This window comes from Ranitomeya variabilis, chromosome 3, assembly GCF_051348905.1.
Source record: "Ranitomeya variabilis isolate aRanVar5 chromosome 3, aRanVar5.hap1, whole genome shotgun sequence".
NCBI lineage: Eukaryota > Metazoa > Chordata > Amphibia > Anura > Dendrobatidae > Ranitomeya > Ranitomeya variabilis.
In genome coordinates, this window is record NC_135234.1 from 376976087 (window position 1) to 376993500 (window position 17414).

Here is a 17414-nt window from a genome sequence, read left to right on the forward strand (position 1 = left end):
AGGTGAAGACTCTGCGCTGCCAGCCTGAAGCGATGTGGTGTTCTGGGACCTATAGTCCCACAAGTATTTGGTATGTTTATCATGGGAGGCAGGTAGGGCTAGTTATGTGAGATGGGTTGGACAAACTTGCCACACACATCCACACTCCCACCCAGGGGAGTGGTTACACCCAGATAATGTGACCAGGGTGTGGGTCAAGGGGTTCACTGTGAGTTTCCTGTTTGAAGCCTGTGTTGGAAGACCTGGGAGGAGGCTTCCTGAAGAGCACATGGTGGGGCTTTGGACCTGGTGGCCTGGGGTGTTGGTCTACTGTCCTGAATAGCACCTGGACAGGTCACATGCCTGGGGTGTTGGACGGAGTCCTGAATAGCACCTGGACAGGCCACATGCTTGTGTGTTGAGGAGGTCCTGGGAGTTGGACCGGATCCCTGAGCAGCGCACAGTGAAACCTGGATGCTCGGTGTTGGGGAAGCTACTGTCCTTCGGTGGGTCTGGACTGACTAAGGTGTGCCGGCCAGGCAAGTTGGTGATCCCTGTGAGGCAGCTTACCCAGAAGAGTGGACTGACAAGGAGTCAGCAGGTGGAGCAGGAGCTCCCGTAAGGTACCTCCATAGACTGTTGGTGCTTATTGTTTCTATGAACTGTGTGGTAACCCACGGCAACTGGTCAAAGGAGGACCAGCGTGATTAGTTGCTGCAACCTGTTAATGTGAAGATAATGAGCTAAACCATATATTGCTGTGTTAAACAATGGACTACATGTAAGTCAGTGATATGCAACTTGGCTTACGGTGCGGTTTATGCTGTATAAAATAAACCGTATGGACTGTTTTTGTTTTTGTGTTCAAAATTCGTGCCCATGTTCTTGAATACCGTGCCAAGCGAGTAATCCCCTACCCGTTGGTAAGTGCAATCTTACACTGTGTAAATGTTTTTCGTTTAGTTCCAATGATTTGTATGTGGTGAAGATTGTTCCGCTGTATTGCATAATCTCAGCACATAATGTGAGCCGAATTGTCCATTTGATCTATGCGTTGTCATCATTCCCAATATATATATAATTATCCTCTTACTGCAGTATGCCTAGCACGCATGCGCACCATGGTCCCTGGATGCCTGTCGGCCTTCGCATCTCCATGTGCTGACTGACGTAAGGTCACATGACCTATGTGCTCCTGCCCAAACAAAAAAAGGGGCAGCTGAGAGCACTTCACTAAGAGGATGCACGCTTCCAATCCAATGAACCTGCTTAGAATATACAGCAATCAAATGAAAAAAGAAACAGTATCCAATCCGGGTGAAAGGGTGAAAAAATCTTTAATCCGCCAAGATTCAAAATTTTGACCAGTGATGATTTTTATCAATTGTACATGGTATACAGTTGTGCTCAAAAGTTTACATACCCCGGAGTGTCTATCAGCCATATCCTCCTTCTTCTCCTCTTGCTTCCTCAAACTCAATGTGGACAAATCTGAACTCATCATCTTTCCTCCATCCCATAGATCTTCCATACCTGACCTATCTATCGCAATTAACGACATCACGCTTTCCCCCGTACCAGAACTCCACTGCCTCGGAGTAACCCTTGACTCTGCCCTGTCCTTCAAAAAGCACATCCAAGCTCTTTCCACCTCCTGTCACCTCCAGCTCAAAAATATCTCCAGAATCCATCCTTTCCTTAACCGTCAATCTACTAAAATGCTTGTGCATGGCCTAATCATCTCCCGCCTTGACTACTGCAACACACTCCTCTGTGGCCTCCCTGCTAACACCCTTGCACCTCTCCAGTCCATCCTTAACTCTGCTGCCCGACTAATTGATCTCTCTCCTCGCTACTCCTCCGCTGCCCCTCTCTGCAAATCTCTTCACTGGCTCCCATTCCCTCAGTGTATCCAGTTCAAATTACTAATACTGACCTACAAAGCCATCCATAACCTATCTCCTCCATATATCTCTGAACTAATCTCCCGATATCTTCCCTCACGTAATCTCCGGTCCTCCCAAGACCTCTTCTCCCCTCCACATTTATCCGCTCCTCACCCAACCGCCTCCAAGACTTCTCCAGAATATCCCCCATCCTCTGGAATTCTTTGCCCCAACACATCCGACTATCAACCACATTCGGATCCTTCAGACGGAACCTGAAAACCCACCTCTTCAGGGAAGCCTACAGCCTGCACTGACCCCGCTGCCTCCTCACCACTCCTGAAGGCTACCGCCTCACCAACACCAGAGCTCCTACAACCCTCAACCTATTGTCTCCATTCCCACCATCCTGTAGAATGTAAGCCCGCAAGGGGAGGGTCCTCGCCCCTCTGTATCAGTCTGTAATTGTTAGTTTGCTTACTGTAAGTGACATCTGTAATTTGTATGTAACCCCTTCTCATTTACAGCACCATGGAATCAATGGTGCTATATAAATAAATAATAATAATACCCCGGCAGAATTTTTGCTTTCTTGGCCTTTTTTCAGAGAATATGAATGATAATATGAATGATAACACCAAAACTTTTTCTCCACTCATGTTTAGTGGTTGGGTGAAGCCATTTATTATCAAACTACTGTGTTTTCTCTTTTTAAATCATAATGAAAACTCAAAACATCCAAATGACCCTGATCAAATGTTCACATACCCCATTTCTTAATACTGTGTATTGCCCCCACTAACATCAATGACAGCTTGAAATCTTTTGTGGTAGTTGTAGATGAAGTTCTTTATTTTCTCAGATGGTAAAGCTGCCCACTCTTCTTAGCAAAAAGCCTCCAGTTCCTGTAACTTCTTGGGCGGTCTAGCATGAACTGCGCGCTTGATATCTCCCCAGAATGGCTCAATGATATTGAGGTCAGGAGACTGAGATGGCCACTCCAGAACCTTCACTTTGTTCTGCTGTAGCCTTTGACAGGTCGACTTGGCCTTGTGTTTTGGATCGTTGTTATGTTGGAACATCCAAGTACGTCCCATGCCCAACTTGCAGGCTGATGAGTGCAAATTTGCCTCCAGTATTTGCTGATAACGAGCTGCATTCAATTTTTCTTCAACTTTGATCAAGTTTCCTGTGCCTTTGTAGCTCACGCATCCCCAAAACATCGGCGATCCACCTCCGTGCTTTACAGTAGGAATGGAGATCCTTTCATCATAGGCCTTGTTGACCTCTCTCCAAATGTAACATTTGTGGTTGTGGCCAATAAGTTCAGTTCTGGTCTCATCACTACAAATAACCTTGTTCCAGAAGTTTTGAGGCTTGTCTCTGTGCTATTTTGTGTATTGTAGGCGAGATACTTTGTGGCATTTGTGCAGTAATGGCTTTCTTCTGGCGAGTCAACCATGCAGCCCATTTTTCTTCAAGTGCCTACTTATTGTGCATCTTGAAACAGCCACACCGCTAGTTTTCAGAGAGACCAGTATTTCAGCTGATGTTATTTGTGTTTTTTTTTCTTTGCATCTCGAACAATTTTCCTGGTAGTTGTGGACGTCATCATTTTTGTTGGTCTTCTTGACCGTGGTTTTGTTTTGTAAGAAGCCCTGGATTTTCCATTTGTTAATCACAGAATGAATGCTGCTGACTGGCATTATCAATTCCTTGGATACCTTTTTTTTAACCCTTTCCTGTTTTATAGAGTTCGACTACCTTTTCCCGTAGATCCATTGACAATTGTTTAGCTTTCCCCATGACTCACAATACAGAAATGCCAGTGGCTGGATGAAAGATGCAAGAGTCTGTCTGGATCTCAGAAACCCACTCAGCTTTTATGCACACACACTGATTACAAGCAAACAGGTCACAGGAGACAGCCTTATATAGTGTGGAGATACACTGCTCAAAAAATAAAGGGAACACTAAAATACCACATCCTGGATATCTCTGAATCAAATATTCCAGTTGCAAATTTTTATTCATTGCATAGTGGAATGTGTTCAGAACAATAAAACATAACAATTATCAATGTATATCAAAATGAATATCCCATGGAGATCTGGATTTGGAATGATGCTCAAAATCAAAGTGGAAAATCAACTTCAGTGGAAATGCCTCATGACAAGGAAAAGATGCTCAGTATTGTGTGGCCTCCACATGCCTGTATGACCTCCCTACTGTACAACACCTGGGCATGCTCCTGATGAGGTGGCGGATGGTCTCCTGAGGGATCTCCTCCCAGACCTGGACTAAAGCATCCACCAACTCCTGGAGAGTCTGTGGTGCAACGTGACGTTGGTGGATGGAGTGAGACATGATATCCCAGATGTGCTCAATCAGATTCAGGTCTGGGGAATGTGCGGGCCATTCCATTGCTTCAATGCCTTCATCTTGCAGGAACTGCTAACACACTCCAGCCACATGAGGTCTGGCATTGTTTTGTATAAGGAGGAACCCAGGGCCAACCGCACCAGCATTTGGTCTCACAAGGGGTCTGAGGATCACATCTCGGTACCTAATGGCAGTCAGACTACTTCTGGCAAGCACATGGAGGGCTGTGCGGCCCTTCAAAGAAATGCCACCCCACACCATTACTGACCCACTGCCAAACTGGTCATGCTGAAGGATGTTGCAGGCAGCAGATCATTCTCCACGGCATCTCCAGACTCTGTCATGTCTGTTACGTGCTCAGTGTGAACCTGCTTTCATCTGTGAAGAGCACAGGGTGCCAGTGGCAAATCTCCTGGTGTTCTGTGGCAAATGCCAAGCGTTCTGCACGATGTTGGGTTGTGAGCACAACCCCCATCTGTGGACGTCGGGCACTCAGACCATCCTCATGGAGTCGGTTTCTAACCATTTCTGCAGACACATGCACATTTGTGGCTTGCTGGAGGTCATTTTGCAGGGCTCTGGCAGTGCTCCTCCAGAGGTAGCGGTCCTGCTGCTGGGTTGTTGCCCTCCTGCAGCCCCCTCCACATCTCCTGGTGTACTGGCCTGTCTCCTGGTAGCGCCTCCAGCCTCTGGACACTACGCTGACAGACACAGCAAACCTTCTTGCCACAGCTCGCATTGATGTGCCATCCTAGATGAGCTGCACTACCTGAGCCACTTGTGTGGGTTGTAGAGTCCGTCTCATGCTACCATGAGTGTGAAAGCACAATCAACATTAAAAAGTGACAAAAACATCAGCCAGAAAGTATAGGTACTGAGATGTGGTCTGTGGTCCCCACCTGCAGAACCACTCCTTTATTGAGGGTGTCTTGAAAATTGGCAATCATTTTTGTCTGTTATCTATTCCATTTGCACAACAGCATGTGAAATTGATTCTCAATCAGTGTTGCTTCCTAAATGGACAGTTTGATTTCACAGAAGTTTGATTTACTTGGAGTTATATTCTGTTGTTTAAGTGTTCCCTTTATTTTTTTGAGCAGTTTACATGCACACCAATCGCCAACAAGGTACTGCCCACTTCTATTATATACATATCATACAAAACATCTCACATAATCCTTCCAAGACTTGTATATAGATAAACATAGTGCAATTTAAATAATTTAATAAATAAAAAAACAAACAAAGCAAATATAGATATTATAATTCCCACACCAATGTTGGATCAATCATGGTTAGGCATAGCCGTGGTCAAGGAAACCATGGATTTATTTGTTCCTTTGACTCATAAAATCCATCACAGTGTTAGCCTAAGCCAATAGGGTCAGCCTCATCAAAGTGCGCAAAACAAATCTTACCCCTAAGCCAATCCCAAATAGTCACACAGATGGGAGAGATGCTCACCGTAGCAGCGCATGCCGTCTTGTCTCTGGCCATCAAGCGCCCGGTTGCGCATGAGCAGCCGCCCTGCATTCCTGGGGCAAGACCAAATGACTATGCAATGTGACTGAACAACCAGGGCATAGGGCCCAGCGCGCATGCGCGCTGGGCGTGTATCCGGAAGTGGCCGGCGGCAAACACAAAGGTCCCTGCCAGCCCGCAAGCGCATGATCACGCATGCGTAACTAACCTGCATCACAGGAGCAAGACCACATGACTAAGTCGGCCAAACTCACAGGACACAGGACCAGGGGTGCACGTGCACATGGCGCATAACCCGAAGGCAGCCAGACACATAAAGAGCCATATCCACGTCAACCTGAATACAATGCGGTGAAGATGAAATAAATAACTTAATGGCGCTAGTGCATAAATTTGGTGATCCACCAATTGCTCAACACAAGTACATTATTTTAATATAAATACAGATAAAGCAGCAATATAAAGGGAGGAACAGAGGGCATGGGAGTGATAAAGAACATGATACCAAACATATTCTTAAACCAATATAAATGATGTAAATAGATCTTCTGAAATTTCAGTCCCCATATCCTCTGGTCGTCCCCAAAGGTAAATCCCTGTACATAAAAGAAAGGATAAGTTGTGTGAAAAGAAAAACATTACACCAACATAATGCCACTATATAACAAAGGATCCGTGGGGACTCAAGTTACATACATATGTATATTATATTCAATATTAAGACCCCTGGGTTGTAATGTGCCCAGTGTGGAAATCCATCTTAATTCCTTTTTCTTTAACATCTTTAATTTACCCCCACCTCTCCTTTGAATTGGGATACTATCTATGACCCTAAATCTAAGTTGATTAACAGAATGTCTACACTCACAAAAATGTTTAGGGATGGGTAAATCAAGCAACCTAGTTCTAATGGTGATTTTATGTTTACTAATTCTTGCCTTGACCTCCCGCAACATGTACATCCCAGGCAGGGAAAATTTTCCTGTCTGGGAGGGCATAGTGTTTTTTGTATTGTGGTCTTACAGGTACCTATATCCGATTTCACTAATCTATCCTTTAAATTACGGCCACGTCTACAAGATAGAATAGGAGCAGAGGAATAGAGGGAAGACCCTGGTGTATCAAATGCCAATGCTTTTAAGAATGTTTCCAATTTGTCCACTAACTGGAAAACAAAACGAAAAACAAGCAGAATCTGTTTATTTTCAGGTCTACTTCTCTTTATTTGCATTTCCTCCCTTGTCAATCTCGCTGCCCTATTTCTGTATTGCACCTCCTCTCTTTCAGGGTAACCCTTCATGATAAATTTATTGCACATTTCCCCAAGTCTCAGATCAAGTGTCTCCTCACTGGACACAATCCTTCATACATGATCCATCTGACTCCATGGTAAAGAATCTATCATCCTCCTTGGATAGTTGCTGTTAAAGTAGAGTAAACTATTTTTATCCATCTCCTTTACAAACAAATCAGTAATCAAGGTGTCGCTGTTTTAATACACCATGTTATCGAGAAATTGCACACGGTCTCTTGAGTAAGTTAGAGTGAATTTCAATTCAGCAAAAACCTGATTCAGTTCCGTCTGAAAGGTATGGAGATCATCTAGTTCATCTAGTTCTCCTTCCCATATAACAAAGATATCATCAATATAGCGTGACCAGGCTCGATCATAGCACCGGAAGTTAGAACAGTACACATACTGGTCCTCAAATACCACCATATAGATGTAAGTGTAAGTGTGAGCCACATTCGACCCCATGGCGGTACCACGCAATTGCAAGTAGTAATCATCACCAAAGAGGAAGTAATTCCCCCTGAGGAAGAACTCAAGCAGTGTGAGGGTCAGCTGTGCACAATTCGGGACCACGTCAAAGCCCAACAGCGCCACACTTACAGCCCAAAGGCCCTTATGGAGCGCCCCCACTGTCGCAGGGCCGAGGGGTACCCAGTACCGGGCCTCTCTGTCTCGGTTCTGGGATTGTCACGGTGGCTAGACCCGGTCCGTGACCCTGCTAAGGGGCGTCCAGTAAAAGATGAGAGTGATAATGTGTGGTGCAGGGTGCGATGAATAATGAGGACACAGGGTTGCAGTCTCTTTACCTCTTTACTGAAGGCTTCAGGATCCTCAATCCAGAGTACGGTTAACAGGGCTGTCTGAGACCGGCCGGTCCGATGGCACCTCCAGAGTTCCCTTTGCAGGTGGAAATCTGTGCCTTCCTTCTAGCGCTTGTGTGTTGTAGTCCTTCCCTGCTGAGCACCACGGGATAGTCCTCACAACTGTTGTGTCTGTTTCTGATGTTCCCTCACAACTGATTCTGATGTTCTTCTCCATCCCCCAGATGATATGGCTAGGACCCGTATGACGGGTAGGCCTGGAGTTCTTCCGGGACCCTAGAGTCGCCCCTCTCCCACTGTTGCCCCCTATGTCTGCTTAGGTGATTTAGGTGAGACAGCCCACCTATAACTGACTGTCCTGCCGTTGGTTTGAAGTAAGGCTTGGAGCCAATACTTCCTCGGCGTTTCCGGCCACCGGCTACACGCCTCAGTAGGATGTTGCCTTGATCTTACAGCACGACTCCTACTGGTGTTTTCTCCTTGTTGCGTTGATCTCGTTTCTCACTCTTCACAATAAACCTCGCTTCTTGTCCTTTCTTGGGGTACCGCCGCAATGAAGTGCAGGCGCGGTCCCGTAACGTTCTTTCTGTTCGCTAGGCCTCTGTCAGGATCCCACCCCTGACAGGGACCCCCCTGAATCTTCCCCTGCAACACCCTCTGCCACAGGATGTTGCCTGGTTCCAACCCAGTCAGTTTTCTGTTGTGAACTATACTTCTTGGCTCCCTCTTGTGGTCACTAGTGGTTTGGCACTTGGATTGTCTTTTCCCAGGTTGGTACTCACCTGGTTCGTTAGGCCTGGGGTGTTGCTATTTAAACTTCCTGGATTCTCAGTCCAGTGCCTGGCATCGTTGTAATCAGTTCATTTCTGTTTGCTCCTGTCTTCAGGTCCTGGTTCTTTGCAAGATAAGCTAAGTCCTGCTTTCTTATTTTTGTTTATTTGCATTGTTCATATTTTTGTCCAGCTTGTACAAAATGTGATTCCTGATATCGCTGGAAGCTCTAGGGGGCTGATATTCTCCCCCCTCACCGTTAGTCGGTTCGGGGGTTCTTGGATATTCAGCGTGGGTATTTTGCAGGGTTTTTTGCTTACCATATAAGTCATCTTACTATCTTCTGCTATTAGTCAGTGGGCCTCTCTTTGCTAAAATCTAGTTCATTCTTACGTTTGTCTTTTCTTCTTACCTCACCGTTATTATTTGTTGGGGGCTTGTATTATAACTTTGGGTCTTTTCTCTGGAGGCAAGAGAGGTCTTATTTTCCCTGATAGGGTTAGTTAGTTCTCCGGCTGGCGCGAGACGTCTAGAATCAACGTAGGCACGTTCCCCGGCTACGGTTAGTTGTTTGTGCTAGGATCAGGTATATGGTCAGCCTAGTTACCACTTCCCTATGAGCTGGTATTTATGTTTGCAGACTTTGCTGTAATCTCTGAGATCCTCTGCCATTGGGATCATAACAGTATGCCAGGCCAAGTGAATAGTTAATGCATTGCAGAAGCGGGATTAAAAGAAAAGAAGTTCTGAGTTTTTTGTTTTTTTTCTTCTCTTTCTTCCTTCCCCTTTTTCTCTGAGTGGCTTGAAGCTTTGCTGCAGTCATGAATGTTCAGACCTTGATTACTAGTGTGGATCAGCTTGCTGCACGAGTGCAGGGCATTCAGGATTTTGTTGTTAGCAGTCCTATGTCAGAGCCTAAGATACCTATTCCTGAGCTGTTCTCTGGAGATCGATTTAAATGTAGGAATTTTAGGAATAATTGTAAATTGTTTCTATCTTTGAAACCTCGTTCGTCTGGAGATTCAGCTCAGCAAGTTAAAATTGTTATCTCCTTCTTGCGTGGCGACCCTCAGGATTGGGCTTTCTCGTTGGCGCCAGGAGATCCGACATTGGCGGATGTTGATGCGGTTTTTTTGGCGCTCGGATTGCTTTATGAGGAGCCTAATCTTGAAATTCAGGCAGAAAAAGCCCTACTGGCTATCTCTCAGGGCCAGGATGAAGCTGAAGTGTATTGCCAAAAATTTCGGAAATGGTCCGTGCTTACTCAATGGAATGAATGTGCTCTGGCCGCAAATTTCAGAAATGGCCTTTCTGAAGCCATTAAGAATGTGATGGTGGGTTTCACAATTCCTACAAGTCTGAATGATTCTATGGCGCTGGCTATTCAGATTGATCGGCGGTTGTGGGAGCGCAAATCTGCTAATCCTCTGGCGGTGTTGTCTGAACAGACACCTGTCTCAATGCAATGTGATAGAATCCTGACTAGAACCGAACGACAAAATCATAGACGTCAGAATGGGCTGTGTTTTTACTGTGGTGATTCTACACGTTATATCAGCATGCTCTAAATGCCTAACCAAGGTTGTCAGTCCTGTCACCATTGGTAATTTGCAGCCTAAATTTATTTTATCTGTGACTTTAATTTGCTCATTGTCTTCCTACCCTGTTATGGCGTTTGTGGATTCAGGTGCTGCCCTGAGTCTTATGGACTTGTCGTTTGCCAAGCGCTGTGGTTTTGTCCTGGAGCCTTTAAAAGTTCCTATTCCTCTCAGAGGAATTGATGCTACGCCACTGGCGGAAAATAAACCGCCGTATTGGACACAAGTGACCATGTGCATGACTCCTGAACATCGGGAGGTGATTCGTTTTCTTGTTCTGCATAAAATGAATGATTTGGTCGTTTTAGGTCTGCCATGGTTACAGACCCATAATCCAGTTTTGGATTGGAAGGCTATGTCTGTGTCGAGTTGGGGTTGTCAGGGAATTCATTGCGATTCTCCGCCGGTGTCTATTGCTTCTTCTACTCCTTCAGAAGTTCCTGAGTATTTGTGTGACTATCAGGATGTATTCAGTGAGTCCAGGTCCAGTGCTCTTCCTCCTCATAGGGACTGTGACTGCGCTATAGATTTGATTCCTGGCAGTAAATTCCCTAAGGGACGATTATTTAATTTGTCTGTACCCGAGCATGCCGCGATGCGTTCTTATGTCAAGGAGTCTTTGGAGAAGGGGCATATTCGTCCATCCTATTCCCCTCTTGGTGCGGGATTCTTTTTTGTGGCCAAGAAAGACGGGTCTTTGAGACCTTGTATAGACTATCGGCTTCTGAATAAAATCACTGTTAAGTTTCAGTATCCTTTGCCACTATTGTCAGACTTGTTTGCTCGGATTAAGGGTGCCAAGTGGTTCACCAAGATAGATCTTCGTGGTGCGTACAACCTTGTGCGCATTAGGCAGGGAGATGAATGGAAAACTGCATTTAATACGCCCGAAGGTCATTTTGAGTACTTGGTGATGCCCTTTGGGCTCTCTAATGCTCCTTCAGTGTTTCAGTCCTTTATGCATGATATCTTCCGCAAGTATCTAGATAAATTTATGATTGTTTATCTGGATGATATTCTGTTTTTTTCTGATGATTGGGATTCTCATGTAAAGCAGGTCAGGATGGTGTTTCAGGTTTTGCGTGATAATGCTTTGTTTGTGAACGGCTCAATGTGTCTCTTTGGAGTGCAGAAGGTTTCCTTTTTGGGTTTTATTTTCTCCCCTTCTGCTGTGGAAATGGACCCAGTCAAGGTCCGAGCTATTCATGATTGGACTCAACCTACGTCTGTTAAGAGTCTTCAGAAGTTCTTGGGGTTTGCTAATTTCTACCGTCGTTTTATCGCTAACTTTTCTAGCGTTGTTAAACCTTTGACGGATATGACCAAGAAAGGTTCTGATGTGGCTAATTGGGCTCCTGCAGCCGTGGAGGCCTTCCAGGAGCTGAAGCGCCGGTTTACTTCGGCGCCTGTTTTGTGCCAGCCTGATGTCGCACTTCCCTTTCAGGTTGAAGTGGATGCGTCTGAGATCGGTGCTGGGGCTGTTTTGTCGCAGAGAGGCTCTGGTTGCTCTGTGATGAGACCATGTGCTTTTTTCTCTAGGAAGTTTTCGCCTGCTGAGCGGAACTATGATGTTGGTAATCGGGAGTTGTTGGCCATGAAGTGGGCATTTGAGGAGTGGCGTCATTGGCTCGAGGGTGCTAAGCATCGTGTGGTGGTCTTGACTGATCACAAAAATCTGATGTATCTCGAGTCTGCTAAGCGCCTGAATCCTAGACAGGCTCGTTGGTCATTGTTTTTCTCTCGTTTTGACTTTGTGGTCTCGTACCTGCCTGGTTCGAAGAATGTTAAGGCTGATGCTCTTTCTAGGAGCTTTGTGCCTGACTCTCCTGGAGTCTCGGAGCCAGCTGGTATTCTTAAAGAGGGAGTAATCGTGTTGGCCATATCTCCTGATTTGCGACGTGTGTTGCAGAGATTTCAGGCTGGTAGACCTGACTCTTGTCCACCCGACAGACTGTTTGTTCCTGATAAGTGGACCAGCAGAGTTATTTCCGAGGTTCATTCCTCGGTGATGGCAGGGCATCCGGGAATTTTTGGTACCCGAGATTTGGTGGCTAGGTCCTTTTGGTGGCCTTCCTTGTCACGGGATGTGCGGTCATTTGTGCAGTCCTGTGGGACTTGTGCTCGGGCTAAGCCTTGTTGTTCTCATGCTAGCGGGTTGCTTTTGCCCTTGCCCGTCCCGAAGAGGCCTTGGACACACATTTCCATGGATTTCATTTCTGATCTTCCGGTGTCTCAAGGAATGTCTGTCATCTGGGTGGTGTGTGATCGTTTTTCCAAGATGGTCCATTTGGTGCCCTTGCCTAAGTTGCCTTCCTCTTCCGATCTGGTTCCTTTGTTTTTTCAGAATGTGGTTCGTTTACACGGCATTCCTGAGAATATCGTGTCCGACAGAGGATCCCAGTTTGTGTCCAGATTCTGGCGATCTTTTTGTGCTAAAATGGGCATTGATTTGTCGTTTTCATCTGCCTTTCATCCTCAGACTAATGGCCAAACGGAGCGAACTAATCAGACACTGGAGGCTTATTTGAGATGTTTTGTTTCTGCGGACCAGGATGATTGGGTGACCTTCTTGCCATTGGCTGAGTTTGCCCTTAATAATCGGGCTAGTTCTGCTACTTTGGTTTCGCCATTCTTCTGCAACTCTGGTTTTCATCCTCGTTTCTCCTCGGGTCATGTTGAGTCTTCTGACTGTCCTGGGGTGGATTCCGTGGTGGATAGGTTGCAGCGGATTTGGAATCATGTGGTGGACAACTTGAAGTTGTCACAGGAGAAGGCTCAGCGTTTTGCCAACCGCCGCCGCGGTGTGGGTCCCCGACTTCGTGTTGGGGAATTGGTTTGGTTGTCTTCTCGGTATGTCCCTCTGAAGGTTTCCTCTCCTAAGTTTAAGCCTCGCTTTATTGGTCCTTATAAAATTTTGGAAGTTCTTAACCCGGTTTCTTTTCGTTTGGATCTTCCGGTGTCGTTTGCCATTCACAACGTGTTCCATAGGTCTTTGTTGCGGCGGTACGTTGTGCCTGTGGTTCCTGCTGTTGAGCCTCCTGCTCCGGTGTTGGTTGAGGGCGAGTTGGAGTACGTGGTGGAGAAGATCTTGGATTCTCGTCTCTCTAGACGGAGGCTTCAGTATTTGGTCAAATGGAAGGGCTATGGTCAGGAGGATAATTCCTGGGTGGTCGCCTCTGATGTTCATGCGGCCGATTTGGTTCGTGCCTTCCACGCTGCTCATCCTGATCGCCCTGGTGGTCTTGGTGAGGGTTCGGTGACCCCTCCTTAAAGGGGGGGTACTGTTGTGAACTATACTTCTTGGCTCCCTCTTGTGGTCACTAGTGGTTTGGCACTTGGATTGTCTTTTCCCAGGTTGGTACTCACCTGGTTCGTTAGGCCTGGGGTGTTGCTATTTAAACTTCCTGGATTCTCAGTCCAGTGCCTGGCATCATTGTAATCAGTTCATTTCTGTTTGCTCCTGTCTTCAGGTCCTGGTTCTTTGCAAGATAAGCTAAGTCCTGCTTTCTTATTTTTGTTTATTTGCATTGTTCATATTTTTGTCCAGCTTGTACAAAATGTGATTCCTGATATCGCTGGAAGCTCTAGGGGGCTGATATTCTCCCCCCTCACCGTTAGTCGGTTCGGGGGTTCTTGGATATTCAGCATGGATATTTTGCAGGGTTTTTTGCTTACCATATAAGTCATCTTACTATCTTCTGCTATTAGTCAGTGGGCCTCTCTTTGCTAAAATCTAGTTCATTCTTACGTTTGTCTTTTCTTCTTACCTCACCGTTATTATTTGTTGGGGGCTTGTATTATAACTTTGGGGTCTTTTCTCTGGAGGCAAGAGAGGTCTTATTTTCCCTGATAGGGTTAGTTAGTTCTCCGGCTGGCGCGAGACGTCTAGAATCAACGTAGGCACGTTCCCCGGCTACTGTTAGTTGTTTCTGCTAGGATCAGGTATATGGTCAGCCTAGTTACCACTTCCCTATGAGCTGGTATTTATGTTTGCAGACTTTGCTGTAATCTCTGAGATCCTCTGCCATTGGGATCATAACAGCTTTCTGTCTAACTTTCTATCTAACCCCCAGTTTTACCAGATTGTGAGGAGTGGCCTAATGCATAGTGCCCTTTGCTCCCCCTGGAGGCCAGACTATGAAGTGTATTGGTGTTTGTGATACCTGGTCAGGTGAACTCCTTCAGTGCCATCAGACGTACCATCACTCCCCTTAGCGGCGGAGCGATGTTACTGCAACGACCAGGTCTCTGGGGCGCTGCACTTATCTTGTTCAATGAAAGTATATAATGAAACGACGTCAAATGACGCCACAAAGGTAATTTCAGTGACCCTTATATCTTTGATCTTATTCAGACGAAGGCTCCACCGAAAAGCGCTTTGAGGTGGGCACGTGGGACCTCAATGTGCTGGTCCATCGATCTGAGCAGGTACAAGTGGATCACCCCCAGGCGCAGGGTAGTGGGGTACTCTGTCATGGATCCCAATGGCTGGGGATCGCACTGGACAAGCAAAATAACATAAATAACGGACGAGCTCTAGGGTGATGGAACCTGGGCTGACCGCTGCCCTACTCCTGACAAACACAACTAGAAATAGCCAGGGAGCGTGCCTACGTTGATTCTAGACGCCACGCGCCAGCCTAAGAGCTAACTAGCACTGCAGAGGAAATAAAGACCTAGCTTGCCTCCAGAGGAATGAACCCCAAAAGGTATAGTTGCCCCCCACATGTATTGACGGTGAAATGAGAGGAAGGCACGCACATAGAGATGAAAATAGATTTAGCAAAATGAGGCCCGCTATAACTAGAAAGCAGAATGATACAAAAGGGGTCTGAGCGGTCAGCAAAAAACCCTAATCAAAAACCATCCTGAGATTACAAGAACCCATGTGCCAACTCATGGCACATGGGGAGAACCTCAGCCCACTAGAGCTACCAGCTAGCATAGAGTCATGATTAGCAAGCTGGACAAAAAACAAAACAACTGAAAAACAGAACTTAGCTTATCCTGAGAGATCTGGGAGCAGGTAGTCAGGAACCAAACTGAGCACATCTGAGTACATTGATAGCCGGCAAGGGAAATACAGGAAAGCCAGGTTAAATAGGAAACACCCAGCCTATGATGGACAGGTGGAAACCAGAGACCGCAACCCACCAAAGTCACCCAGTACCAGCCGTAACCACCAGAGGGAGCCCAAAAACAGAATCCACAACAGTACCCCCCCCTTGAGGAGGGGTCACCGAACCCTCACGAGAACCCCCAGGGCGATCAGGATAAGCTCTATGGAAGGCGCGGATCAAATCAGTCGCATGAACATCAGAGGCGACCACCCAGGAATTATCCTCCTGACCATAACCCTTCCACTTAACCAAATACTGGAGTTTACGTCTGGAAACACGAGAATCCAAGATCTTCTCAACAACATACTCCAATTCTCCCTCCACCAGCACCGGAGCAGGAGGCTCAACCGAAGGAACAACGGGCACCTCATACCTCCGCAATAATGACCGATGGAACACATTATGAATAGCAAACGATGCTGGGAGATCCAAACGAAAAGACACAGGGTTAAGAATCTCCAAGATCTTATAAGGACCGATGAACCGAGGCTTGAACTTAGGAGAAGAGACCTTCATAGGGACAAAACGAGAAGACAACCACACCAAGTCCCCAACAAGAAGTCGGGGACCCACGCGGCGACGGCGATTAGCAAACTGCTGAGTTTTCTCCTGAGACAACTTCAAATTGTCCACCACCTGATTCCAAATCTGATGTAGCCTGTCCACCACCACGTCCACTCCAGGACAATCCGAAGGCTCCACCTGACCAGAGGAAAAACGAGGATGAAACCCCGAATTACAAAAGAAAGGAGAGACCAAAGTAGCAGAACTAGCCCGATTATTAAGGGCAAATTCGGCCAGTGGCAAAAAGGCAACCCAGTCATCTTGATCAGCAGAAACAAAACACCTTAAATAAGTTTCCAAGGTCTGATTAGTTCGCTCCGTCTGGCCATTCGTCTGAGGATGGAATGCAGACGAGAAAGACAAATCAATGCCCATCTTAGCACAAAACGTCCGCCAAAATCTAGACACAAACTGGGATCCCCTGTCAGAAACAATATTCTCCGGAATCCCATGCAAACGAACCACGTTCTGAAAAAATAAAGGGACCAACTCAGAGGAGGAAGGCAACTTAGGCAAGGGTACCAAATGAACCATCTTAGAAAAGCGGTCACACACAACCCAGATAACGGACATTTTCTGTGAGACAGGGAGATCTGAAATAAAATCCATGGAAATGTGCGTCCAAGGCCTCTTCGGGATAGGCAAGGATAACAACAACCCACTGGCCCGAGAACAGCAAGGCTTAGCCCGAGCACACACTTCACAAGACTGCACAAAGGTGCGCACATCCCTTGACAAGGAAAGCCACCAAAAAGACCTGGCCACCAAGTCTCTAGTACCAAATATTCCAGGATGACCAGCCAACACAGAAGAATGGACCTCGGAGATGACTCTACTGGTCCAATCATCCGGAACAAACAGTCTTTCTGGTGGACAACGATCAGGTTTATCCGCCTGAAACTCCTGCAATGCACGTCACAAGTCTGGGGAGACGGCGGACAATATTACCCCATCCCTAAGGATACCAGTAGGCCCAGAGTCTCCAGGAGAGTCAGGCACAAAACTCCTGGAAAGAGCATCTGCCTTCACATTCTTTGAACCTGGCAGGTATGAAACCACAAAATTGAAACGAGAAAAAAACAACGACCAACGAGCCTGTCTAGGATTCAGACGCCTGGCAGACTCAAGGTAAATCAGATTTTTGTGATCAGTCAAGACCACCACACGATGTCTAGCACCCTCAAGCCAATGACGCCACTCCTCAAATGCCCACTTCATGGCCAAAAGCTCCCGATTACCCACATCATAATTGCGCTCGGCGGGCGAGAATTTTCTAGAAAAGAACGCACATGGCTTCATCACCGAGCCATTGGAACTTCTCTGTGACAAAACCGCCCCCGCTCCAATCTCGGAAGCATCAACCTCAACCTGAAAAGGAAGTGAAACATCTGGTTGACATAACACAGGAGCAGAAGAAAACCGGCGCTTAAGTTCCTGAAAGGCCTCCACAGCCGTAGGAGACCAATTAGCAACATCAGCACCCTTTTTAGTCAAATCAGTCAAAGGTTTAACAACAC

The 17414-nt window shown here is 46.4% G+C and overlaps 1 long non-coding RNA gene across 1 annotated transcript in view; it reads left to right on the forward strand.

Moving 5' to 3' along the window:
* The first annotated feature begins 247 nt into the window (after window positions 1–247).
* Window positions 248–17414, forward strand: part of LOC143818244 (uncharacterized) — a 60964-nt gene continuing 43797 nt past the window's right edge. Inside the window, exon 1 of the long non-coding RNA XR_013224412.1 lies at window positions 248–902. This is a non-coding gene — a long non-coding RNA (uncharacterized LOC143818244). The remainder of the gene's footprint in view (window positions 903–17414) is intronic.